Here is a 26,429-nt window from a genome sequence, read left to right as displayed (position 1 = left end):
CACAGTGAGCTGTAGAACTGCCCCTGTAAAAGCACTTCTGAAAACAGTCCATCTTACAACAACCATCTGAAGACATGGACCAATAGCTGGAGAACTTTTCTTGGTGGGCAAATTGCCCTTAGAATAGGCTATAACTTTTCAGAGTTAATCTTCAGAATTATCATCTTGTTCAGTTGTCAAACAACTGAATTAGAGCTGCTGTCATTTCATGTCACCCAGTAGGTTTCGGGCTCATTCTGACACATGGTCTTATGTTTACTGACCGAGGGCAGAAATTTACTTACAGGTGTCAAACATTAGTGCAATGGAATACTAATCTGATCATGATCTAAACATACTCTGAAAAACTAAAGTATAAATTGTAACAATCTTCAGGTGACTGACTGGCCAGGCAGCTGAAAAGACAAGAAAGTAGATTATTTCAAAGACTATTTCAAGAAACATATTCTAGTCCACTACTTTTATGCTACCATGGTATACTACTCACCCTCATTCAGTGAATTCCCCAGCAGGCACACAGGCAAGTCCTGTGTTTACTTCTGGAACGGGTAGTCACAGCAGCAGAAGGCACAATGGGAGGGAAAGGAGAGGTCACAGCCAGGGCAAATTCCTACCGACTTCTGATAGCACATGCTTCCTTATGCCAAAATTCAGGTCCCTTGAGAATCATAACTATTTATTGTTTTTCCACCTCTCTTGTACATGTTTGTCCTCTATGAGGCAGTCAAGCTAGAGAGTCTAATACAGTGACTTGCTCTCGTTTTTAATTGAGGCAGATGGTGTAAAAGCCGAAGTTTCTTTCTTCATTAGCAGGTGTTCAGCCACAGGGGCTAGGGAGGAGCTGTAGCTGCAAAGTGCCGCAGCTGCTGCTTGAAATGCTCTCAGCAAACCCCTGAGCAGGGTCACACTGCTGGGGCAGATACAGTCCCTACTTTATTCATGTGGCAATAGTTCTGTGCTGCACTTCAGCACAAAGGTACAGCTCATAGTCTAAGGCATTTGTTCACTTTATTACCTCAAGGAACCAAGGGATTGCAAGTTGTAAATGGCCACTCCTGTAGTTTCATTTTCCTGAAGCTGTTTGGATAAGGTCTCTCCAGGCTGAGCAACCACAACTCCCTCAGCCTTTCATTATCAGCCCTCTGACCATTTCCATAGCCCTTCTCTGGACTCACTTCAACAGCTTGATGTCTTTCCTATGCTGGGACTGTACCAAGGGCTTGCCACTTCTGTTAGGGATAACAAAAACTCTTTCTACAGATACATCAATAGCAAAAGGACGGACAAGGAAAACATTGTTTATTGGACATGGGCAGGAACATAACTGTCAAAGATGAGGAAAAGGCTGAGGTGTTTAACACCTTCTTTACCTCAGTTTTCAACAGTAAGACACGTCCTGAGGACAGCTGGCTTCTGGAGCTTGCAGAAAGAGAGAAGAAGCTGAATGCCCCCTTGTAATCCAGGAAGAAACAGTTACGACCTGCTTAGCCACTTGGATCCTCACAAGTTTATGGAACCACATGGGATCCATCCTAGGGTGATGAGGGAGCTGGAGGAAGAGCTTGCCAAGCTGCTCTCCATCATCTACCAACAGTCCTGGCTCACTGGGGAGGTCCCAGATGATTGGAAGTTGGCGAATGTCACGCCAATCCACAAAAAGGAGGACGGGGAAACTACAGGCCTGTCAGCCTGACCTCAGTGCCTGGCAAGGTTATTGAGCAGATCATCCTAAGTGCAATCATACAACACCTACAGGATGGACAAGGGATCAGACCCAGCCAGTACGGGTTTAGGAGGGGCAGGTCCTCTCTGACCGTGATCTCCTTTTACGATCAGGTGACCTGCCTGGTGGATGAGGGGAAGACTGTGGATGTGTCTACCTGGTCTTCAGCAAAGCCTTTGACACCATCTCCCACAGCATTCTCCTGAAAAAGCTGCAGCCCATGGCTTAGACAGGGGCACTCTCTGCTGGGTTAAGAACTGGCTGATGGCCGGGCCCAGAGAGTGGAGGTGAACGGTGCTGCATCCACTTGGTGCCGGTCACTAGTGGTGTCCCCCAGGGATCAGTGTTGGGCCCAGTCCTGTTTAATATCTTTATTGATAATTTAGAAGAGGGAATTGAGTCCACCATTAGCAAATTTGCAGATGACACCAAGTTGGGGGCGAGTGTCGATCAGCTGGAAGGCAGGAGGGCTCTGCAGAGGGACTTGGGAAGCTGGAGAGTCAGGCTGATTCCAACAGGATGAGGTTCAACAAGGCCAAGTGCCGGGTCCTGCACTTTGGCCACAACAACCCCCTGCAGCGCTACAGGCTGGGCACAGAGTGGCTGGAGAGCAGCCAGGCAGAGAGGGACCTGGCAGTTTGGATTGACAGGAAGCTGAACATGAGCCAGCAGTGTGCCCAGATGGCCAAGAAGGCCAATGGCATCCTGGCCTGGATCAGGAACAGTGTGGCCAGCAGGACCAGGGAAGTGATTCTTCCCCTGAACTTAGCACTGGAGAGGCCACACCTGGAGTACTGTGTCCAGTTCCGGGCCCCTCAGTTCAGGAAGGATATTGAGGTGCTGGAGCAGGTCCAGAAAAGAGCAATGACGCTGGTGAAGGGACTGGAGCACAAGTCCTGTGAGGAGAGGCTGAGGGAGCTGGGGCTGTTCAGCCTGGAGAAGAGGAGGCTCAGGGGAGACCTCCTCACTCTCTACAACTCCCTGAAAGGAGGTTGTAGGCAGGTGGGGGTTGGTCTCTTCTCCCAGGCAACTATCAGTAAGACAAGAGGGCATGGTCTTAAGCTCTGCCAGGGGAGGTTTAGGTTGGATATTAGGATGAAATTCTTTACAGAGAGGGTAATCAGGCATTGGAATGGGCTGCCCAGGGAAGTGGCGGATTCTTCATCCCTGGAGGTTTTTAAGATGAGACTGGATGGGGCACTCAGTGCCATGGTCTAGTAACCACAGTGGTAGTGGACCAAGGGTTGGACTTGATGTTCTCAGAGGTCCTTTCCAACCTGGCTGATTTTATGACTCTATGATTCTGTGATTCAGAAGCCCAGGTAGTTGACATCCATAGCTCTTCCTTTGTCCACTGATACAGCTACTCCATTATAGAAGGCTACTACATTAGTCAGGAGGAAATCTGAAGACAGATTCTTATGAATTGAATTCAAGAAATTTTGAAGGCTTCTCTTTTTATGAAGTGGAAGGTTACTGTGTGCACCACAGAGACATTAAAAATTGTCTTTATTTAGGCTGTCACATAGGTGAACATTCTCTGATTTAATCCAAACTCCTTAGAATACAAAATTATTGTTGTTCTCACCCTTCAGGTTTTAGGCAATATGCTGGGGAAACTAAAGGTGATTGAACTTACAAAAATATTACCGAGAACAATTGTCTTTCAAAAAGCCATAATCAGTGTGATATATCATATGATTGTAAAAGATAACATTTGGAACAGCTAACCTTATAGAATCATTGAATGGTTTTGGTTGGAAGGGACCTTATAAAGACTATCCAGTTCCAACCCCTATGCCATAGGCAGGGACACTTCCCACTAGACTCGTCTGCTTAGAGCCCCATCCAGCCTGGCCTTGAGCACTTGCAGGGATGGGACATCCACAACTTCTCTGGGCAACCTGTGCCAGAGCCTCAAACCCTCTCAGTAAAGAATTTCTTCCATATATGTTCACGGTGCCCATTTTCATAATATCAGTCAAATTTGTATCAGATTGTATTTAGCTATTCCTGGTCACGGTTTGTAGGATACAATTTTATCACACTTGAAGTAAACACAGATAATCAAGACACAGCAATGACAGAAATTTCAATTAAAAACTATATTCAAACTCCAGGAAAATTTCATTACTAAAACAAGCAGTATGAACAATATCAAAACATAAAATGCACAGACTCAGCTATTTATCAGTATGTAGCAACTTCCCTAAATATGTGTTAGCACTCACAAACACTTGTGGTTTGACAGCTTCCTGTGACAGACTCTAGCAGGATCTCTGTCCAAGAGAAATGGGAGAGGGTTTGGCAAGGAAATTCCTTTGACATTAATGAGAGGGCAGAACTCATCTGTGCCAAAATAAAGAGAGCAGAAACCTGTAAAACACTGCAGGTCATATCAAAGCAGGAAATGAAAACGGAAAGAGAATTTGAAGAACACCTTGTAAAGGATGCTCAGACTGGTAGTAAAAAGGCCCTTACACACATCAAAGGAAAGAAGGTAGTTACAAAACCCATGAAATATCTTATTAACAAAAGTCTAAACTGTGGAGCGGTGAGAGGTGGTGGCCAAGGGTGGCAAAGGTAGCACAGAGAAACTCAAAAGAGTTGTGTGCTCCAGGCTGCAGTTGGGGGTGCTGGGAGTTCATGACTCCACATCTGCTTCACACCAAGGAGGACAGGGGATCTGTATCAAAATGAAGTAACATTATAGGGAATAGGAGCTTAAACAGGAAAGTGAAAGTGAACCCTAAACAGGGTGTGTAAGCATGATGTCTGGAAGTGGAGCAAGTCACCCAAAAAGCAGGCGACATTTAGCCACAAGTGATGAGGGACCTCAGCTGCCAAACTGTGGAATCACTAAGGAACCATCCTCGTGGCTGGGAGGTGGCCACCACAGCACCGCTGCCCACTCAGGCCACGCCAGAGCCCGTCTGGAGAGGGAGAAACCAGCGAGGCTGACGTCGCTCACTTGTGGAGCTGAACCACTTATGGCAAACCTCACGGACAAAGGTAGGCGACCAACCTCGACTAACCCACTCCATTTCAGGGCCGGGCCCACCGTGCCCCCTCAGGTGCGCAATCCCAGGGTGGGGTGAGGCGCGTCCCCGCGCCTGCGCGCGGCCGCCGCTCCAGGCCCCTGTTCGCCGCGGCTGCGCGTGCGCGCCCCTCTCCCCTCCCGGAAAAGATGGCGGTGGCGGGGGGACCGGCCGGGGGCAGCGAGTGAGGGACGGGGCGGGCAGGGTTGGAGGGAGACGCGGTTTCGGCGCCGACGCGGCTGAGGGGAGGCAGGTGCCGGGCAGCGGGGAGGGAGAGGACGAGGAAGCCGGGGGTGCCCCGTAGCGGGGATGAGGAGCCGGGGAGCCGGGGCAGGGAGGCGGTGAGGAGGGAGCGCGACTGCCCCGTATGCGCGGGCGCCCCTCGCCCCTCACGGCCCCCTCACTGCCCCGGGGACGGGGCGCAGCTCGGCGGCCCGGCGGAGGAGGCGGAGGAGCCGCGGCAGCGCTGGCGGGGGCAGAGGAAGGCGCACAGGTGAGTTCCGGGACCGGGCTGAGCCCTGAGGGCGCTGTCCCCGCCCGGCCCGGTGCGGGTCATCCAAAGCCCATAGTGCTGCTCTCGTTCACGAGTTTATTTATTTATTAGTGGTGGCACAAATGTGATTCGGCGTCACTTAGTGGTTTGGTTCCTCAAAACGTGCTGGAAAGCATTCGGCTGCTCGGTAGCTGAAATGCCACTGGAGCGTGAAGGCTGCGTCTTAGGAAGAGCTGAGCCGCTGTCCTCTGCGAGAAGATGTTTAAGGGCCTTTACGTGGAAAACCCTCAGTTAAAAAACTGTTAAGCAACTTATTAACCTCGAAACTCTCTGTTAGCAGGGCTTGTTTTCTGTTATGTGCCCTCTCTGACCACCTGCGACGAGGGGTGCATGTGTACAGGTGTCTGTGACGGCAGCCTCGGTTCCTGTAGTAATTTTAGTCTTCGTTGCCATTCACAGCTTCAGAAGTGGTTAGATGTAGAGCAAAATAATTCAGATTTCTGTAAATGTCAGCTTCATTGAGTTAACTGCAGAGAAATGAAGATGCAGGTGTACTGAAGTATCTGACTCTGTTTGTTTACTATTGCCTTGCATGTGTCCTCCCTCGTCTGTCCGTGCCCCTCCATCCACACCCCCCCCACACCCCCCGCCAACTATAAACAATATGATGGTTGTGACCTGAAGACAAGCCTTTTGGTAAAACTGTCACAGAAACTTTTAACTTTCTGAAAAAAAATAAAATAAGTTTCTGCAGAATGTGTTTTCATGTACTTGTTTCTACTAACTACTGATTGAATGAGAGGAGGTGTTTCTGTGTACCAGTGGAGAAGCACAGGTTTGAAAGCTTTTCTTCAGGAATATTGCTGACATTTTGGTAAGTTAAAGCTATGGCAAGAGTTAAGTGAGATTGAGTCATTAATGGCAATGCAGAGAAACTGACCTTTTTTTCCTATCCAGGTGCAGTAATCTAATATTTTTAAACTGGCTTTGAATAGAATTGTATGCCAGATGGGTTCATCCAATCCTAAACACTCAAGAAATATTAACCTTAAAGTGAATGTCATGAGGTCATTGTTATGCTTCAGCTTCAACATCCTTGATATGTTTTTTTTTTCCTTTCGTTACAATGAAGACTATTTATAGCATAGTTCTGTCCAGTGACAAAGACCTTGCTCTCCTTGGATGCTTTAGGAGTCAAAAGAGTATTAAAAAAATTGGTAAAAGGTATATATACTTGGTTGCATAAAGGAAAAACCAAAACAAAAAGTTGTGAAAATGCACATGGTAATATAGTTACTTAATTTTTTTTTATTTCTAAGTAATACAGTAGGAAACTCTGTTGAGCATAAAACATGTTTTACAGTCTGTCTTATTTGTGCATATCTTCCATACAATGAAATCCACACTCAGATATGTCAAATTTTGGTATCTGGGCATGTTTTGCACCAAATGTTCCTCAAGTAACTGGCATCACAACTACAGGGGTGTTTTAAGTGTACAACGAATACCCTCAACAGTGTGCTATGTCGCTTATGCAGAGAGTTTGTGATACTGTTTTGGTTTGTATTAATGCTGAACTAGTAGCTGTTGGCCCTAACAAACACCTCCATTTTGTATTTACAGCACCTTGTCTATGCTTTCCATAATATGTATATGTATTTGTGTGTATGTGTATATTTACTTTCAATAAATAATTCTAGGTTATTTCTGGTATCTTTTATATCTAGATAACCTCTAGAGTAAGGAATTTATATCTCCCTATGATTGTATTTAAAACTAAACAGCTTAGTTAACAATAAAGCTTCCTAAAAATCCTGTAATGATCAAGAAAGGAAGTTGTGATTTGGCTGACTTCATTTTGGCTAAACTCTGAAAGTTCCTTCTTTGTGTACAAGTAAAACAGGTTGAGTTGTTTTTTTTTAGCTAACTTCTCGTGTTTGTTTCAAACAGCTCAGTAACAATAAAGAATTGTTCACACAGGTGCTGTATTTGTGCTTTTAGAAATATTAGCAAGCTATTCTGAATTATTATGAGTGCATGAATTACCATAGAGGAGAGGATGAGGGAGTGGGGCCTGTTTAGTCTGGAGAAAAGACTCTGAAAGAATCTTACGAATATCTGTCAGTGTCTGCAGAGAGGGGTCAGAGGATGGACCAGGCTCTGCTCTGTGGTGCCAAGCAACAGGACAAGAGGGAACAGCAGAAACTGATGCCCAGGAAGTTCCACCTGAACATGAGGAAGAACTTCCTTATTGTGTAGGTGACTGAGCACTGAAGAGATTGCCCAGAGAGGATGTGGAGTTTCACTCTCTGGAGATATTCTAGAACTATCTGGGTGCAATCCAGCACTGTGTGCTCTAGGGTGACCCTGTTAGGGCAGAGGGCTTGGACCAGCTGAGCCACTGTGGTTCCTTCCGACTTGACCCTTTTGTGAGTGGCAAGTGAAAGCACAGCACTAATTTTGGATAGTGTGCATCTTGTTTCTGCTTTCAAACTATGCTTTAAAAGTTGTTTCATAGGATTATACAGTAGAAGTCCATTAATTCTGTGATCTTCTCTGACACAATCTGAAACTTTGATTTCAAAAAACTATGGGTTTTTGTTGTGCCTCATATTCTCCATTGAGTTGTCTCAGTGTAATTTGAACAGTAGGAGGCAATATCTTTTTTTAATATCAAGTTACTCTGTTTTCAGGTATGATTTTAGTAACTTGTGGTTAGTGACTTCATTTGTGCTGAAATAAGCAATTATTTAATTGACTGAAGTAAAGTAGACAGCTTGGTGAATAAAACAGGCTGTTTTGATGTTTTAATGAGAGTATCAATATTATGAATGTTAAAAGAAAAAAGTTTTATCAAGATTATTTTATGGTGACTGAAGTTTATTCAGTGAACCTTCCACTGTAATTTTAAAAAATGCATGAACTAAGAGTACTGAATGAATGTATGTGGACTCAACTGGAAAGTAGTTGTAGCTGATATTTAAATGGATCTTCTAATTGTTTGCTGTTAAAGCTTATATTTTCATCATTCATTTATTACCAGCGTTAGCAAAGCAAAACCACTTCTACCTTAGAGTCATGAATTTGACACCCTTCAGATTAACATACCCGATTTATAATGTTTTGATACCTCCCACTATTGGAATTTTGATCCTAATCAACTTCAGTTGTGATTACAAGTATTACTTTGTTAAAACAGTGTTTGAATAAACTGTGATGGTGATTTCAATGGCAAGTCATGCTTTGCTCGTGTAGAACATGAGTTATTGGGTGATTGCCATTCAGTTTTAGTTGGAGGTTTGCATCCAGTGAGATCAGTTGTAGCTGGGTGATCAAGCTACAAGGCATTAAGCATTTGCTCAGTATTGCACATCTGTATGTGACGTGTGTCAGTGAAGGTTATAGGAGAGGTAGGTAGTTGCCAGAAAGGTTAAAGAGATTAATACTTGCTTGGTTTTCTTGTCTCCATATGCTGTTGTAGCAGTACCTCTGATACTGCTTGCTGGTCATGGTTACAAAGATAGTATATGCTAATTTGAACTGACTGCCGAAGATAAGTTGGATTCATGAGTATATTCATTTGTGTCTTTAATAAGAAATGATTGCTTTAGTGTTAGTCATCACTAGTGGAAATAAGAAATTTAAAAAAAATGAATGCTTTTTAAGATCAGAGAGAATTCATTTTGCCATTACTTCCATGTGGATTTTCAGAAGGTGAGAAATAAAATTCAGTAGACAAGAATATCTTCTAAATAAGTAAATACAGTTGTATTAGGAGAACAAGTAATTTGATTTCTCTATGGAAGTGTTAAACTAAAACACTGAAGTTTAAGTATCAATAGCATTTTGATATGTCTTTCATAAGTGTAGTGTTATTCTTCAAGGGTGCATTTTAACCACAAATTGATAAAATATTAATCTCTAATGGAAAAAGAGACCTTATTCATGCAAACTTAATTTTCAAAATAAAAAGAATTGAGGATGTGTGATATAGTGTAATGATGCCTTTCTTAATGCTGTGATTTTTTTGAAGAGATGAACTTTATATTCTTACCCTCTAATAGAATTCTGATGACATAGGAAAACACTACTTAAGGCTTAGCTTTTCACATATAGGTTAAATTCTTTGAGTGAAAATTGTGTATTTTTTTCTGGAAATCAATAAAAAACTTTCTTATTTGTGCAGTTAATGGTATGATTTTTGGTTGCTTTAAAGAGATTCTGAAAGGTGCTGAGTTTCACAAAACTGAGTTTGGCTGTTAGTAGATTGGCCTTTTTTGTAGTAACTGGCATGTGGAGGGAACTGGAAGGAAACTAGGACTTCTCATTGTGTGACAAGAGTGCAAAGAAATCATGAAAGCATAAATTGTGTGAGTTGGCTTTCCCTTTATTAATGGAAAAAGGTTCTCAGGATCACATGAGCTTTTTCTCTTCTTTGAAACCCCTGCTATGGAGAGCCCACATTGCTGCTGTTCTTCCATTTAAATGGCCTGAGACAAGAATCTCTTTAGAACTAAGCAATAGTTTTTCTTACAGAATGGTGTTAAAAATTCCAATTTAACACATTTTATACAGAAATTTAGTTATATTACTCAAACATGCTTGCTTTGTCTCATTGTTTTTTCGATTTTAAGGGAATTGAGTCTTAAAACTCAATATATGACTTGGTTGTACTTTTCTATTTCTTGGAATAAGATTTCAAGTATTTTTACATACTGTAAGTTGAAATTCAGTTGATCAATGAGAAGCATTTTCCTGCAGCCCCCTCTGGGTTGTTTTGTTATAGGCTGTACTGTAGTTTGTATTTGGATTGTGGACTCCTTGTGTAGATATGAGGTAACTTCTAATTCAGGTCTGTCACCTGCCACGGTCCGCGTGGTAAGGGGGATGGGACCGGGCACTGCAAAAAGGGTTCTTGGCACAGTTGAAGGGTGTGCAGCAATGCCGGTTTATTCAGGGGGTACAAGGGTTTAAATAAACGAGGTTTGAAGGGCGGATTCCAACCCGGGGAGGCGCAAGAGATTGACAGCTCAGGGAGAAATGTGATAGGGGGACAGGGGAAAGGTGGGTGGAACTCCTGGTCTCTGAGGGAACTGGCCAATGGTAGCTCTCCCTGCACTGTGGTAACTACAGCCAATCAGTGGCAGAGGAGCGGGAAAGCAGGGGAGAACAGGGACAAACAACTTTCGAAGGGAAAGTCTGAGGGAGAAATGGGGACAATATGGAGGTACAGCAGGATTCATAAAATTTAACAATAAACTGGGGTGCATAAGAATTCATAAGTACACAACAATAAACTGGGGAAAAGCTGTCAGTCTGCTGGGTGGATTGTCCAGTCAGTAACAAGTCCATTTAGATCCCATTAATGCTTTTCCAGGCAACATATCTCTCCCATTCGGTCTTTTCATCCATCACAGTCACCCTGACCTCAGTGCCTGGGATTTGTGTTGAGTGCCATTCTGTGTCATCCTAAACCCAGCTTGGGTTTACAAAAGGCAGGTCCTGGTTGATCAACCTGGTCTTCTATGACAAGGTGACCGGCTTGGTGGATAAGGGAAAGGCTGTGAGTATTGTCTACCTAAACCTTAGTAGAGCTCTTGGCACTGTTTCCCACAGCATTATCCTGGAGAAGTTGGCTACTCATGACTTAGACACATGCAGTGTTCACTGGGTAAAAATCTGGACATCCAGGCCCAGGAACTTGTGGTGAATGGAGTTACATACAGCTGGGGCTGGTCACGAGTGAGGTTCCCCAGGACTCAGTGTTGGCCAGTCCTGTTTTATGTCTGTCTTTAGTGACAAGATGATCAAGTGTTCCCTCAGTCAGTTTGCACACAACACCAACTTGGGCAGAAATGTTGATCTGCCTGAGCACAGGAAAGATTTGCAGAGGGATCAGGACAGACTGGATTGGTGGGTTGGGGCCAATGGTATGAGGTTCAACAAGATCAAGTGCCAAGTCACAACAACCCCCTGCAGCACTACAGGCTGGGGGCAGAGGGGCTGAAAACCAGCCCAGCAGAAAAGGACCAGGGGGTGCTGGTCGACAGCAGCCCAGAGTGTGCCCAAGTGTCTAAGAAAACCAGTGGCATCCCAGCTTGGAGCAGCAGTAGTGTGGCCTGCAGGACCAGGGAAGTGATTCTCCCCCTGTACTGGGCCCTAGTGAGGCCACACCTTGAGTTGTGCTCAGTTGTGAGTCCCTCATTGCAGGAAAGACACCGAGCTGCTGAAACAAGTCCAGAGAAGGGCAACGGAGCTGGGGAAGGGTCTGAAACACAAGTCCTGTGAGAAGCAGTTGAGGGAGCTGGGGGTGTTTAGCCTGGAGAAAAGGAGGCTCATGGGGACTGTATCACTCTCTACAACTACCTGACAGGAGATTCCAGCCAGATGGGAGTCAGTCTCTTTCAGCCAAGTAACAAGTGATGGAACAAGAGGAAATAGTCTCAAGTTTCATGGGGGGAGTCTTAGTCTGGCTATCAGGTAAAATTTCTTTGCCAAAAGGGTTGTCAAGCATTGGAACAGGCTACCAAGGGAAGTGGTTGAGTGTCACAAAGTGATAAAAAAGTGATCTCTCTTAAATCCCTTGAGGTATTTAAAAGACATTTAGTTGTGGCACTTAGGGGCATGGATTTGGCAGTGTTATTGGTGTTGATGATCTTAAAGATCTTTTCCAAACTAAACAACTCCATGATTCTAAAAAAAGTATTTGCATGCCTGAGTAAGCATGGCAGGATAGAACTTAGAGCTGTCACTGTAGTATGCTGTAGTAGATTCCTGATCCTTATTTTGGTTTGTCTCTTGATAATTGAATTGTTTGGGTTTTGGATTGTATTACTTTTTAACTCTTTTTTTAGGAATACGGAAAGGTAAGAGTGTGAATAAAAACGAGATACAGACTGCAAATCTGAGTATATAAACAACAAATGACATTCAAACGGAATGGTGAAGATAATAAGTATTGTAACACTAAATGTGTCCCCACAGCTGCAGAGGAAATTACCCACTAGTTTATTTCTGCAAGTGTTTCTTTGTGCAAAAGTTCTGTGAACACCTTTGGTCACACACTTTATGTTCAGGTTTATACAGCAGAACAGACTTGTATCCATGTTGCTGCTTGTGTTGTCCCTGGAGAAACAGGGGACTTCAGACTAATAGGAGCAGAGTGTTGCTATCTTGGAATTATTATGAGGAATTTGTCCAACCTATTCATTATATGTAATGTTGCCTTGTGTGGGAATAATTTCCTGGAGATTTTGGTGTTTGTTTAAAACAAAAAAATATGGCATATAGTGTGCAGAGATTTTTGTTGTGATGAGTGTTTCTTGTTTTGGGACATTTTAATTAATAGTTTTTCATAAGTATTGTTTGTAATAATTTTGTGTCCTTCTCCACTGGGATAGAGTTGTAGACTTTTTTCTAACAGGTAGCTTTTACTCACTGTGGGTATAAAGTTCTTGCCTGCAGCTGGTCTCTGTTCTCAGAAATTATTGATTTTCCAAGTAGTGGAGTTTGAAAGTAATATTGCTTTTCATGCCACTCCTTTTTTTCTCTTAATTACATCATGTAACTACACAAAGGAGTGTGCTGCAGAGCAAGTTAAAATTGAGGTAAGTGTATAGCTCGATCTGTATTTTGGTGCTTTTGTTTGCAGGGAAGAGCAGGAGGTTTAGTTATTCCTTGCAGCATAGGTCTGAAGATCAGACTTACACAGTCTGTTAAAAAGCAGTAGTTTGTGCTATTACAGGAGGACTCCTTATTGAAATGGCTCTTTTCACATGTATGTGGGCTCTTTGTTATGCAAGAGGATAATATTTTTTTTCTTAGATAGTAGGTACTATTTTTTATGTACAAACTATTTGTGTACCAAACATACATTCTGAAAAGTCCTTCTGTGTACTTAACGTTAATGAACCTTTCTTTGGGTATGTTTGAGAGCATGTGAAGGATGTGGTGGGAAAGTAGTTTACCATATTGATACCTACTTGGGGTCGTTGGAATTTAGTAGCTTGGAGAGTACACTCTTTTAGTTCCTAATTTTTTTAGAAGTGTAATTTATTTCAGACATGGTAACAGTATTGTCCTGGAATAGTTATCATTGATAATTGAAACATTTAAAATAATTCTATGCTAATCAAAATCTGGAGTAAAAATCACCTGACTTATCTTTGATTTAGTTTAATAGTGCAATGCATTCCTTGCCTGCTTGAACCATCTGAAAAGAGGTTGTTGGAAAGTGCAAGATTTTTTTAACTGCAGCATGTTAATTGTCATCTTAGTCATCAGCAGTTGCCTCCATTGCTTTGTGTATGTGTAACATCCTTTGGAACAGGCTCAGCTTCATCAAACTGTGAAACAAGACATTTCTTTTCTAAATGGAGTGCATAGTTTGATCAAGCAAGCTCTTACTCTTCCTAAGTTGTGTTTTGTGTGTACAGTATCTGAACAAAAATACTGAGTTCCTCAGCTGTTCCATTTGGACACAGGTCATAGTGCTCTGTTTATGGTTCTAAATTCACATGCAAGTCTTGCAAAGAACTTCCACTTTGTCTCAAGTTGCTGACATCTTTGTGTCATGCCACTACTGCCTGTCTTGGTTTGTGTTGCTCAGATTATATATCTCTTTACCGTGGTTACTTGTTTCCAAAACACCATCCTAATACTTGATGTGTTTTAAAAATATAATGGAAAATATTTTTTTGTGTTGCAAAGTCCTTTGGTATTGACATTGATCTTGATGGCTAGTTGTGTTGGTCTTTACTATTCAGTAAAAATTAAGGTTGTTCTTAGGACCAGAAATTTGGCATGCCTTCATTTATGAAATTTTCATGCAATTAAATGCTGAGTTGTAGTTCCCAAAGCTTTGAAGCATTGTCAGAACTCTACTTAATGGCTTTTAAGGGTCCAAGTGGCTGACCTTTGCACTGCTCTTTCCTATTTAGTAAAAAGTACCTTTCCTGTAGTTGACATAGTTCCTGGTTGCAATTTTAGTATTCTGTAGCAACTTGCCTATTTCATTGAAAATGCTGGCCATCTTATCATTTTGCTGTTCAGTAAAAGCTTCAAATACATGAGTAGACACTTCATTTTCGTGACAAAGAGGAATCAGCTTTCATTCTGAAAGAAAAGTTTGTACTTTCAGGCCTGTACCAATGCCCTTCCAGTGCCCATAATGCCTGCCCCAAGGAAGGAGTTCTCTTATCCACACATTGAGGAGTTCCTGGAGTGAGAAATTCCCATTTGTGGTATGCAGAGCACAGACTGTAAAGGGCTGAGTAACTGTGCTTCTTCTACTGTAGCAGAAGAGATGCAGGACACAACTCTTTTTTAAACTCAATAGTTTTTTTTTTTGTGGTGGGCATGTGTATTTGGTGGGCATTGTGTTTCTTAGAATTCAGCTATGTTGGGGGGTTTGTTCTCAGACAACTGCAAGAGAAATGTAAGGAACAGAACAAAGGTCTCTATGTAACCTTTGTCGACCTCAACAAGGCTTTTGATACTGTGAGCAGAAAAGGTCTATAGCAGATTTTGGAACGTTTAGGTTGTCCCCCCAAGTTCCTTAAAATGATCATCTCACTCCACGAGGATCAGCACGGCCAAGTCAGATATGGCAATGCACTTTCTGAGCCCTTTCTAATAATCAGTGGTGTGAAACAAGGCTGCATTCTTGCACCAACCCTATTCACAATCTTTTTCAGCATGATGCTCCAAAGGGCCACGGCAGACCTCAAGGATCAGGATGGTATCTACATTCAGTATCGTACTGGTGGAAGCCTTTTCAACCTAAGGCGACTGAAGGCCCACACCAAGACCTTAAACCATCTTGTCCGGAAGCTGCTTTATGCTGATGACGCTGCCCTTGTCGCCCACACAGAAGCAGCTCTGCAGCGTTTAACATCCTGCTTTGCTGAGGCTGCTGAGCTTTTTGGGCTGGAAATCAGCTTGAAGAAGACAGAAGTTCTCTATCAACCAGCACCTCAGGAAGTCTTCATCATCCTCATATCACCATTGGTGAATCAGAGCTCAAATCAGTCCAGCAGTTTAATTACCTAGGTAGCCTCATCTCCTTGGATGGTAATATTGATGGAGAGATAGACAACAGGATATGCAAAGGCATATAGTGCCTTTAGAAAGCTTCATAAAAGAGTTTGGTGAAATAAACACTTGAAGAAAAGCACCAAGATCAGTGTTTACAAAGCCATAGTGCTGTCTACTCTTTTATATGGATCTGAATCATGGGTCATTTACCACCATCACCTGTGTCTCCTAGAACGCTTCTATCAACGCTGCCTCCGTACAATCCTAAACATCCACTGGTCAGATTATGTGACCAATACATCTGTACTAGAACAAGCAGCAGTCACAAGTATTGAAGCCATGTTGCTGAGAACACAGCTGCGTTGGGCAGGACACATCTCAAGGATGAAGGATCCCTAAGATCTTGCTTTATGGTGAACTTGCCACTGGCTGCTGCAAGAGAGGAGCCCTGAAGAGAAGATACAAGGACTCCCTGAAACAACATCTCAGCCTTGGCCATATTGATCAACATAACTGGTCTACTCTGGCCTCCAGTTGGGAGGTCTGGAGACACACCATCTATAACGCTGCTGATGCTTTTGAGAAAGCACGCAGGATCACTCTTGAGGAGAAAAGACAACGCAGAAAGAATCGTGCCTTGCAGAATATACCACCTAAGGAGTCTTTCTGCTGTGCCTTTTGCAACTGGACTTGTTTATCTCGTATTGGCCTTTTTAGCCACCAGCGCACTTGTAACAAGTGTGGGTACAGCCCTTCCCAAATCTTCATTCGCGAAGCCTGGCCATGATGATTTTGGGGGGTGTACAGGTACTTGAATTAGGCATTCTTCAAAGAAAATGCTGTACATGGCTTGAATAATGGGGTTTCTGGAGTTAAATACCTTTCTGGTCTCACTGAGGTTGTTTGTAACTTCTGTATTTTCTGCTCAGAAAGATCTACATTTAAGTTCTCTACTCTTTTTAAGCCGTTTCCTATGGAACTTGCAATCCAAGGGTTCACATAAAGTCTCCTTGATTACTCTGTATTAGTCAGGAAAGACTTGGATGTGGAATGAAGTTTGGGTAAAATTGTTGGTTGTCAGCAGGTGCTATACAACAAAAATAATTGTTATATAGCAACTGCTACACATCAGGATCTAGACCAATAAAAAAAAAGCAAGCTGATTACATTAGAATTTACTAACTTTTGACATCAAAAACCTACCTGTCAGCAGTTTAGGACTGAAAGCTGCAGTGCCAGTAACCTTGACACTACAGTTGTCACCAATCACAGCTGAGAAGATCTTGTCAGCAGGCAATGCTGAGATACATGAATTTCCAAGCTTAGCAGAATCTAATATATGACCATATTCCTTGTACATTGTTGCTTTTAGCATAAAGCTAAATTGATTTTTTTTTTAATAAGACAGTGTAACAAAATTTGTTTGCAGACTTTATCAATACCAAGATTGAGGACAACTCTGAATATTTCCCAATTCCCTTTTATATCTATTTCTTTAATCTTGGCACCAGTTTTCCTTCTACCCTGTCTTTCTGCAGAATCACTCTATTAGGGTTTTGTTCCATGGTATTCAAACTGTTCAACTACAAACCTTTCGTTGTATAGGATTCTAGTTTTAGCTCAGTCTAGTGGAGTGCTGACTCAAACTTGTGTAAAATTCCAATTTCCACAAAAGGAAGAAAAAAATCTTACAGAATTTATGCCATTTGCTCTAGCATTTTTCTACATTTTGTCCTTTGTTGTTATTTCAGTGAAAACTACAGCTCTAAATTAAGAGATACAAGGTGAAAAAGGGCATTTGCCGCTGTGATTTTTCTTCTTTGGTTCCAAATACATCTTATTATTACTTATTATGTATTGTTATATATGTTAATGACTTTTTACAAAACCCTGTGTACTGAATATGTCTTGTGGTAGAAATGCCAGCATATGTCTCTAAATGTGGTTCAGAATGAGCTCCAGAAAGGTTTAAGAACAGGACTCAGCTTAGAATCAATGAAATAGTTATAATTCAATCAATATTTTATTTTTTTTTTAACCTGAATGTCAAAATTTATCCAGGCTACCAGGAAGCACAAAGTATGGCTGGTGCACAGTTCATACATGTGGCTATTATATTTTTGTCTTAGAATATCCTTGTTAGTTTAATGTATGTACACTGTAAATCTGTGTCCTTGCATTCAGTTAGACTGAATCCACTGTTGTGTCAATGCATGCCAGTGCAAAGTAGCCAGAATATTATGAGACTTCTTGTTAGTTAATATAAGACTAATGGGATGTTTGAATTGGCATGGAATTAGGTCTCTGACAAAAGATTTAGATGCCAGTCCAAGTGATGGCTTGCTAATTAAATGTCGAAATGTCATTAAGACCTTGAGAACTAGACTTGATTCATAAAGCTTTTTCCAAAAAAATGTTTCAAGTGCTGGAAGCTGAAAAGAATTAATTGAATGGAGAAAGAGAGCTTGTCTTCCTCTAAACCCAGTGGATTTGTGTATTGCTTTGTTTGCATGAAAGAGTAGTTGTCTGTACATGACTGTCTTTATACTGTTCCAAATCACTCTCTCAATTTTACTTGTCAGCAAGATGTCCAGGTCTTTTTTTTTTTAAGAGTGAAATAGTGCCTTGAATGATGTAAAGCTACTGAAGAGTCCATGTGACAGTGTAGTATTTATGCAGCAAGGAAGACCTGAAACTCATTGCAATGACGAAGCCTGGTCGTAATTCAAAATGTTTTAACTTGTTTGGAAAATACTGGGAAAATATCTACCTTCAACATATTAGTGTTACCATGGCTAATTTTTATTTTTGCTCTCTGACAATGTATTGATTCTTGCCTTAGAATTCAGCTGCTCTGAATATGGGTAGCTTTGGAAGGTACTCATTTGTTAATTTCTTAGTCAGGTGTTTATTGTTTGAAAATTTTCCAACTAGTGACTTACAAGTGATCAAGTTGTTTACATCACCAAGTAATTGTTCATGCAGACAGTTTACCACCAAGTCCCCTGTTTGAAGAATTGTGTATTTTATTAGATTCATGTTCTTTGAAGTTTATTGCACCAGTTCAGATCACTGATGGATAGTGCTTCTCATCATTCTTGACTCTATTCTGCATTATATAATTACATTACAGGAGTCTCTATAAGACCTGTAAGCTTCAGAGTTGCTTTGTGTAGTCCAAACTTCAAGTCTGTAAAAAGATGTTATTTTTGTGCTGAAGTAATTGCACTGCTCACATTCTGTGGTGTAGAAAACTGCCAGCTCTGAAACTGGGGAGTAAGGCTGACATGAGTTTCTCTACCAGCACTCACCAGCATTTACTCTTTGGGAGAGAGAAGGTGCAACACTGGGAAAATATCATCCAGGTGTAGAACAGAAAGCCCCTGTGATTTCAGTCACATCTGTGTGCTGTAGCACGATCAACAAGTGCTGTGATGAGAATGTCACATGAAGTTTCCAAGTGTTAGGACACGTCTGGTGCCAAAAAAAAAAAAAAAAAGAAAATCAGGAAAAGGAGAAGAAGAAAGGAGCAAGACTAGGGAACAACTCATTCATAATCTTAAATGAGAACATTTCAATTACTGACCGTTGTGCTTCTGGAGAAGGACTTTGGTTTTCTATTCATGTGACAGAAGGGATTTTGCCAATGGCATGGGATCTCTCCTGTTGTTTCTTCCTTGTTAGAACAAGTGTTACCTACTGAGAAGATTTCTGCTTTTCTCTTGCCACCTGGGCTAATTAGCTTGCAAAATTAACTCCTCTAATGTTGTAGGAAATGCTTAAAATTCTTGAGGTCTCAGCTTACCTTAATTTGCAGGCACTAAGTCTCCCTGCAAGACTACTTTGTATGGAATTTTCTTTTGTGTAGAAACAATGTATTATGTTTGCTTGCCAGAGTTTACTCGGGATAGCTCAGTGCCAGGCAAACTTTAAACTTGAATGGTTTGAGTTTTAACATTAAAACAATACAAATTATTTCTAGTAAGGGATTCACTACTTGATTAAAAATATGTGCAGTTATAAAAGAGTAATGGATCAATAAAATGCAAATCCATGCTGAGAAGGAGTATCTGTGTCAAATATGACTTTCCCTAAATTGCAGCTAGTTAGTGCTGGTGTTCTAGCTGACTTGCATTGGGGATCTTTGAAAATACAATCCTTTCATTTAAGATTGAAGTATTTGGGTTATGTGTTAGAAGAAGAAAGTGTTCTTCTAGTACACTTACTGATGGAAAGCTTTTCTAAATATGGTTGTGATTATTTAAAATGTTATCTCTTGACCTGTCTGTAGGGATTGGAATATGAGATGTAAAATACATCTGTAATCAGTAGGATGTTTTTCCTCTCTGATAGTTTTTTTTAAATTGTATCTCTTAGCTGAGTGTGTCAATGGAGTTGCAACATTGTATACTTTAATCACGCAATTGTATCATATGGTTCTAAGGTCTAATGCATGCAATTTAGGTATTTTGGTTGTCTTGAGTAGCTAGTGGCCCTGGATCCAAGCTGGGGAAGGGAAGCTGGCGCTCAAATATGTGCTCTGTATAGATCAAGGAACTTCTGGCTTCTCAGGTTTTGACAGACTTAAATGCATTTTTTCTGCTCATTACTCCACTGATGCTTTACTTGTTCTGGGCATGACTATGAGTCCTTTCCTTCAACTCCTTTTTCTCAATACTGAAGTAACTTGGGTAGTGGTAAGTTTCCTGTAGTATCTGTCTCAGATGCTGGTTTTGTTACTTTGAAGCTGCATGTTGATCTCCAAGATGAAGAATGGCCCAGAGAAAGGCCAGCTTTGTGTGACTCCTAAAAATGTGTGTGGTACTGGAAGCAGCTTGTCTAGACATATAATGAATATTTCAAATTTGCGTTCCTTTTCTACTGAGCAGGTAGATCAATTTCAAAAAGTATTCATGCTGCTTGAACACTGGACAGGGCAGCTTATACTTGAATTTTTGTCCCTTACTGGCTATTCAGTAAGCTGAACCTTCATTATTAGGAGAAAATATCTGAAAACATTTTAGACTTCTAAGACTTTTATAAAAACAATCCCAACTCTAATGAAAGCAGTTTTTTCAACCTCACTAGTGCTGCCAAAATTAAGATTTAAAGACGTCATTCATTCAAAATCCCCCCCAAAAAAGCAGAAATCCTAGCACCCACTCCAGCAACACATATTTTGAAATGAGGCTGTGTATTTTTAACTTTCAATAAACATCACTAAACTGTGTGCCAAAAGAGAAGGGGAAAAAACTAGTGTACCACCAATACACTATTGTGTGGCTTGTGTGACAATTCCCTAAGAGAGTGAGACCCAAATCATCCAATGATGCATTTTTATGGTGATTAAATAAGCTGAAGAGGGTCAGAATGCCTCCAAAACAAAAGCTAACTGAAAAATCTGACATGAATCATTATTCACAGTCATTAATAATGGCAGTGAGGAGGAAAACTGCATGCTGGCCAGGTGTCTTGGAGGGTTGTGCTACCTGGGAGTACAAGTCCATTCTTGTCCTGGTTTTCAGCTTGGATGGATTAATGTTCTTCCTTCTTCAGGAGTGCTGCCTCCCACAGCAGCTCATCCCTGCGTGCGCAGAAATCAAGTAGTGCTGAAGTTCTGTTTTGGTTGCAAGAAAAGAGCTGCAGGACTTTCTTAACCTTATCAAGCAATCAGATAAATCTGAGTGGTGGGAGACTTGAGTATAATCACTGCAACATGTGAGTGTGCGCACATTGCAATCAGTTTAAATCTCGCAGCATCAAATGAATTGCAAGCTTTCTTGTATTTCAGTCCTTGAGTAGATCCCAGCATTGTTGTAGGACTCTTATATCAGAGGCTGCAGAACAGTGAAAGTCAGTATTTCTTGAAATGCCTTGTCTCAACTTGTGGACTCAGTTCCTGCTGAACTTCTGTGATTTGGTGAACCGCACCAGTGTTAGGAAATTCATTTCCAGTTTGTCTGATCTGCACTGATGAATCTCTTTAAAGTTGTGACACTTGAAAATATTTTCAATACACAGTGATAAAAAACAGGCCACTTTTTGCTAAAACAGCTGAGTTGTACTCCTTAAGCCGTATAGAATAAATCTGCCTTGACAAAAAGAGACATTTTTTTTGTGGTCCTTCTTCGAATTCCTGAGTAATTACTGTTATGTACTGTAATGTGGAATTTTTTGATATTTCTGAGGATAATGTATGTATCCTCAGATTCCTTGCCAACAATTTATCTTGTAAAAGACAGTTTTTCTAGATTGATTTGCTACAGATGTCCTGTTGTAGCTAAGAGCCTCTGAGGCTTGGGCCTTAATTTAAGTGTTGAACAGATTATAATTATGGTGAGAGAACTCACAGCCATGACTTAGCAAGACCTTTGTGTTTCTAGACCTTGTCACAGCCTTTCTTAATGCAGTGGACTTTGAGAAACTTACCTCTAGCTGGAATTTCTTTAATCTTACAAGACTTGGAGAATGGTGTTAGTATACCTTTTTTGTAAAAGGCCTTTGCTTTCAGGATTCCATGAAAATTACCCTTCCTTCCTTTTCAATATCATCGGCAAAAATATGTTGATGACCTTTAGCTAAATAGATTTTTAACTGATTTATTGCTACTAAAATGTCAGAATGCTTACAAGGAATCAGTCCTTGCATTAAGAACATTTGGTTCAAAACAAACAAAGGGAGAACTGAAAAGATGATTGTGAAGAAAAAGGTAAATATTCCACCGATATAGCTTCCATTTTTCAGAGTGGTGTGGAATTCTGGGATGCTCCTGGATTCACTATAAAGCTTATATATGCTCAGTTTCTTCTACTGCATCTGACCCTGAGTCTCTGAGCTGCTGACAGACTTGCAGCCCTGGGTGAAAAAGGTATATCAGAGCCAAGACTAAAGGAGATAGTCTGAGATGTGCTTTGTTTACAAGACATAGCTCCAGTGGAGACCAGGCAGATCCAGAGCCTGGCACCCCTCAAGAAACTTTGGAAGATATAACATTTTTTTAATCTTTCTCTAAACGTGTAATATTTTTCTGTTCTGTGGCCCAAATGGGGAAAAGAGCAGTATGTATTTAACGAACAAAGTTCTCTAGGAAAAGCTTTTCCTCTGAAAAAAAAAATCACGAGAGAATCCCTGAGCTATGCTAACCGAGGGCTTTTACGTGGAAGATGTTCAGCCTTCAATACCATTAATAGCTTACTGAAACAGAATTGCAGGTGGGTTAAAAGGTGCAATTGCAGGTTTTCAAAATTGCAGAATAAGCCTTTATTTTGCTGGAGGTTTGGTATGAGTGGGTAGGCACATGCCAACACAACCCCATCAGTGGGTTAAAATAAACTGTACTTGAAAGTCAACTCTTTATCTGGGCACTGAACTTACTTTCTGTATGTTACAGACAAATGATAAGTATTTTCTAGGTCACATCTTTAAAATCTTCTTTCCAGATTCCTGTAAAAGTCCACCAGCCCTTTAGCAGATTGAATAAGCACCATCCATTTCTATTTTCTGCCTTTTTAGCTTGTTTATCTTCTTTTTGTATTTTTGCAACACAGCTTTTTGGATGGGATTGTTTTTCCATTTAAAACCCAGAAAACAGTGTGAAAATTAATGCACAATGTTAATATTGTGTAAGATTAAGATATCTGTAGTTACTGGGGGGAAACAAGAGCTCATTAGGGTATGTGTCGAACTTTTCTGTTACCTTTCACCTGAGGTACTGCACAACATTGCTTTGACTTGCTACCTGCTCATGTCCTACAGGTGGCTCAGATTAAGTAACAACTTGGTTGATGTTTGAACAGAAATATTTCTGATGAAGACCTGTAATCTAAATTAAAGTTCATTAGAAATGAGACCTAACAAATGTCATGCCACAGTTTTAAGAGGATGTGGAAAGGAAAGTTAAATGAAAGGAAGGTTGAAAATATAATACACAGCTGGTTACAAGGAAAAGAAAACACTGAAGTAAGAAGTGGAAATTACAGTACACAGACACAATAAACTACCTCAGAAACCTGAGAGAGCTACAGCAGAGGAAATGAACTGATACAGTGCCAGGATACTGTGATGTTCTTAATTAGAGGATGAGGAAACCATGGGTAATGTGAAACAAAGTTGTGCCAGGTGGGGCTTATTATATGGCTGAGATAGAAGAATGGATGGTGAAGTTTATTGGATTAATGGTTTTCTATACAAACTCTCTTCATTATTTCTTTACTGTTTTTCGAAAATATAGTACAAGTTGGGCTGTGGCTCCATACTAGAGTGAGCAGATGTGAGGAGAGAAGCAGTATTTCTCCTTCATTTCTTTAGTTTGAAGCAAGAAAGCTGCATGCAGATGGAAAAACTTAGTGAGAAGGAAGAAATTATGAGTGGGAGATGCCCCAGAGAGCAGAATACTTCTGGACAAAACTAAGGAATTGGCAAACAGTAGAGAGCATTAAATAGTAAAGGATTTAAAGAGCAAGTGATGTATTTCTGTACCACTGACTTAGTTATGAAATAACTAAACAGCATGCATTTTTCTGTTTTTCTCATTTAACTTGTGTTACATGACTATGGGGTAGTTAATTGACTCCTATGAAAGACAGATCTTGTCATTGCTTGTGGAAAAATCTTCTCAGGCTCAGGAACTGGTAGCACAACCTTCTAGGGAAAAAAAGTGGAATTTTAGTACATTAGTATAATAGAAAATCTTAAAAGAACAAGGTTCTCAGTTCTCACTACAGGAAATTCCTGTTTATATTTGTAGGATTACTGTATGTGTTCTGGATGATACACCGGGAACAATGACAGTGCTTTTCTTCATTCTTTCTTCATCTGCATGAGAAAGGTCATCCTTTAGGTTCTTGATCATCAGGAATCCTTTTTCTGATGGTCTTTCTAATGCTCACAGTTGGAAGTTCCCATAATTGGAGAAATAATTGGGGAATAACATTTCTGAGAGAATTCTGATGGAGGCAGTAGGGCTGTAGTTCTTCATGGTCAAAACACTGATGCTAATGCTGATGGGAACAAGTTGCGAGCATTCCCAAGTGTGTATATACAACTTTTATCTGGTCCTGGTCACATGGGAAGGGCAAGGCTCAGAGGGAACATGGTCCTTGTGTGGTAGGGAGAGAAGTGAAAGTACTGTCACAATACTGAAGGAAACAGGAAGCAAAGAGCATGTTCAGCTTCATTGATTTTTTTATTTTTTTTTTTCCCAAATAAAGGTGAAAGGCGCGAGACAATCTTTGGGTATAGCAGCTGCAAAAATATGTCATCAAGTCCCGTGTTGAGATGAAACTTTTGTCTATGTAAAACAGATGTGAGATGTTTTCAGGTCATTTTGTTGATTAAATCTGTTTGTACCATCTTTCAAAAAATGTATCTTGATATAAGTCAATGCATAAAACTTGTATTAGTAAGTTCTGAAGGCAACACTTTTTCAAATTTGCGAGTAATACAAACCATAGTGCCTGGCACCAGGGAGACATTTTATCCCATTACCCAACCATTCCCTGCCCAGAATCTCTGAGGTAGGTAACACTGTGCACATTCAATGACTTATAATGAAATATCAATCACTTTAAATACATTAAATAGTGGAAAGCTCCTAGGGAGGAGGGTATTGCTGCAGAGGGTGAGGTTGTAAAGGCTGAGAGAACTGTCCCATTTATGAACCAGTTACCTAAAACCAGAAAATCTCTTGCATTTTCTGTTGTAGTAGTCTTGATTTCTATGAAGCAAATAGATATTTTGGGGAATGTACTTTATGTTTTTAAATATGTGGATCTTAACCTGCTCAGAGGTTCTAATTAGCAGTGGGGGGAAACAGTTATGTGACAATTTTATTTGATCTCAAACTGGATTTTTATAAATACAGTAGGAAGTTGGGAAACAGTGTATAGATTGCATCAAACATTTTATACAGATATTGCCAATTCCATTTCTGGACTCAAATATCCATTTGACTGCTTGAAAATGCTGTGCTAGGTAGACTGCAGAGATCTTGTACAAAATAATCTAAGTAGTTATATTTTTGAACATTGAAACTGAACTGATATTTTTCAATACTAAAATTTTCTGTCCCAGGGATTTGATATCTTACATAGGGTTCATGCAGAGATTTGATTCTTCTAATAGACTTTTAATGGTGCTCTTATGCAATATGTTGCAGATATTTCTAAGTCTGTCTTGGTAATCTTTCAAAGAATGAAAAAACCATCTTGGTCCTTCTGCCAGAGAGAAAAGAGCTAGTGAAAAATAAACTTAGTCTAAAGAAGACTTTTCCCTGTACAATTTCATTCTGTACTTTCTTTTTTCCTGAAAGCCTGACTTTTTTTTCTTTTTTAAATACTGTTTCATTGTAATCAGTTCTATTTAGAGAATCCAGTTCTGCACATGGAAAGCAGTTTCAAAAGAAGATAAGAGTATGTGCCACAATACCACTCACCTGTTTGGCTGTATATCGATGTTGTAACACCACTGGAAGATACAATATGAGAAGGGTCATCTCATTGGTAATAATATGGTGTTTATTAAGCTGGATTTCACTTAATAGTGGATTTTGCTTCAGAGACAAGTGCACGTGACACAGACACAGACCATAAGCTGCCATTTTTATGAAATCATAACAGTGAGGAAGGGAAAGCTTTTTCCCTCCCACTCAGCTATTCATCTTGGCAGAAAGCATTAGGGAATTTGTACTTCTGCTTGTTCTGCAAATAAACATGGGAGCTAAGGCTATAGAGCAGTGAATTTAACATCAGTTAAAGTGCTCGTCAGCACTGAATTTGCTCAGACTTGTGCAGGTTGTGACTACCAGACTCAGAAAGGATTAACCATTACCAGGACTAGCAAGAGTCTTTTCACATAGTGAGAACTACAGTTAGTTTTTGAGAATTGCAGAAAATGCATTTGATGTATGTAAATGAATGGAATACATTATGTAGCCTTCTATTTTTAATACTACTGTTTTGGGTTCTAGAAAATTAACTGTTTTTCTTAAAGCTTAGGTTTTCACTTTCAGGTGTGGAATTTAGCTCTAGTGAATAGGATTTCAGTTTCTTTGGCCTTGGTTCTGGTGTTGTCTCTGTGCACTCAAGGTTGTCACTCCAGACTCTGTTGCGCTTGCCACTTCTGAAAATGATTTAAAACTATT

At 40.7% G+C, this 26,429-nt stretch overlaps 1 protein-coding gene and 1 long non-coding RNA gene across 2 annotated transcripts in view; one reads left to right on the top strand and one right to left on the bottom strand.

The window, feature by feature from the left end:
• Nucleotides 1-483: 483 nt before the first annotated feature.
• LOC116780594 lies at nt 484-4,841 on the bottom strand. The gene is made up of 3 exons (XR_004354527.1): nt 4,749-4,841; nt 3,955-4,002; nt 484-539 (listed from the first exon to the last, which is right to left on the bottom strand). It is a non-coding gene; the product is annotated as an uncharacterized LOC116780594 (long non-coding RNA).
• Nucleotides 4,842-4,902: 61 nt separating this feature from the next.
• Nucleotides 4,903-26,429, top strand: part of APC (APC regulator of WNT signaling pathway) — a 93,003-nt gene continuing 71,476 nt past the window's right edge. Inside the window, exon 1 of the mRNA XM_032674741.1 lies at nt 4,903-5,254. The gene's annotated coding sequence lies outside the window, so the exon portion shown is untranslated. The remainder of the gene's footprint in view (nt 5,255-26,429) is intronic.

Source organism: Chiroxiphia lanceolata, chromosome Z, assembly GCF_009829145.1.
Source record: "Chiroxiphia lanceolata isolate bChiLan1 chromosome Z, bChiLan1.pri, whole genome shotgun sequence".
Taxonomy (NCBI): Eukaryota; Metazoa; Chordata; class Aves; order Passeriformes; family Pipridae; genus Chiroxiphia; species Chiroxiphia lanceolata.
The sequence above is the reverse complement of the archived record's forward strand: the minus strand, read 5'-3'. Positions and strand labels throughout refer to the sequence as shown.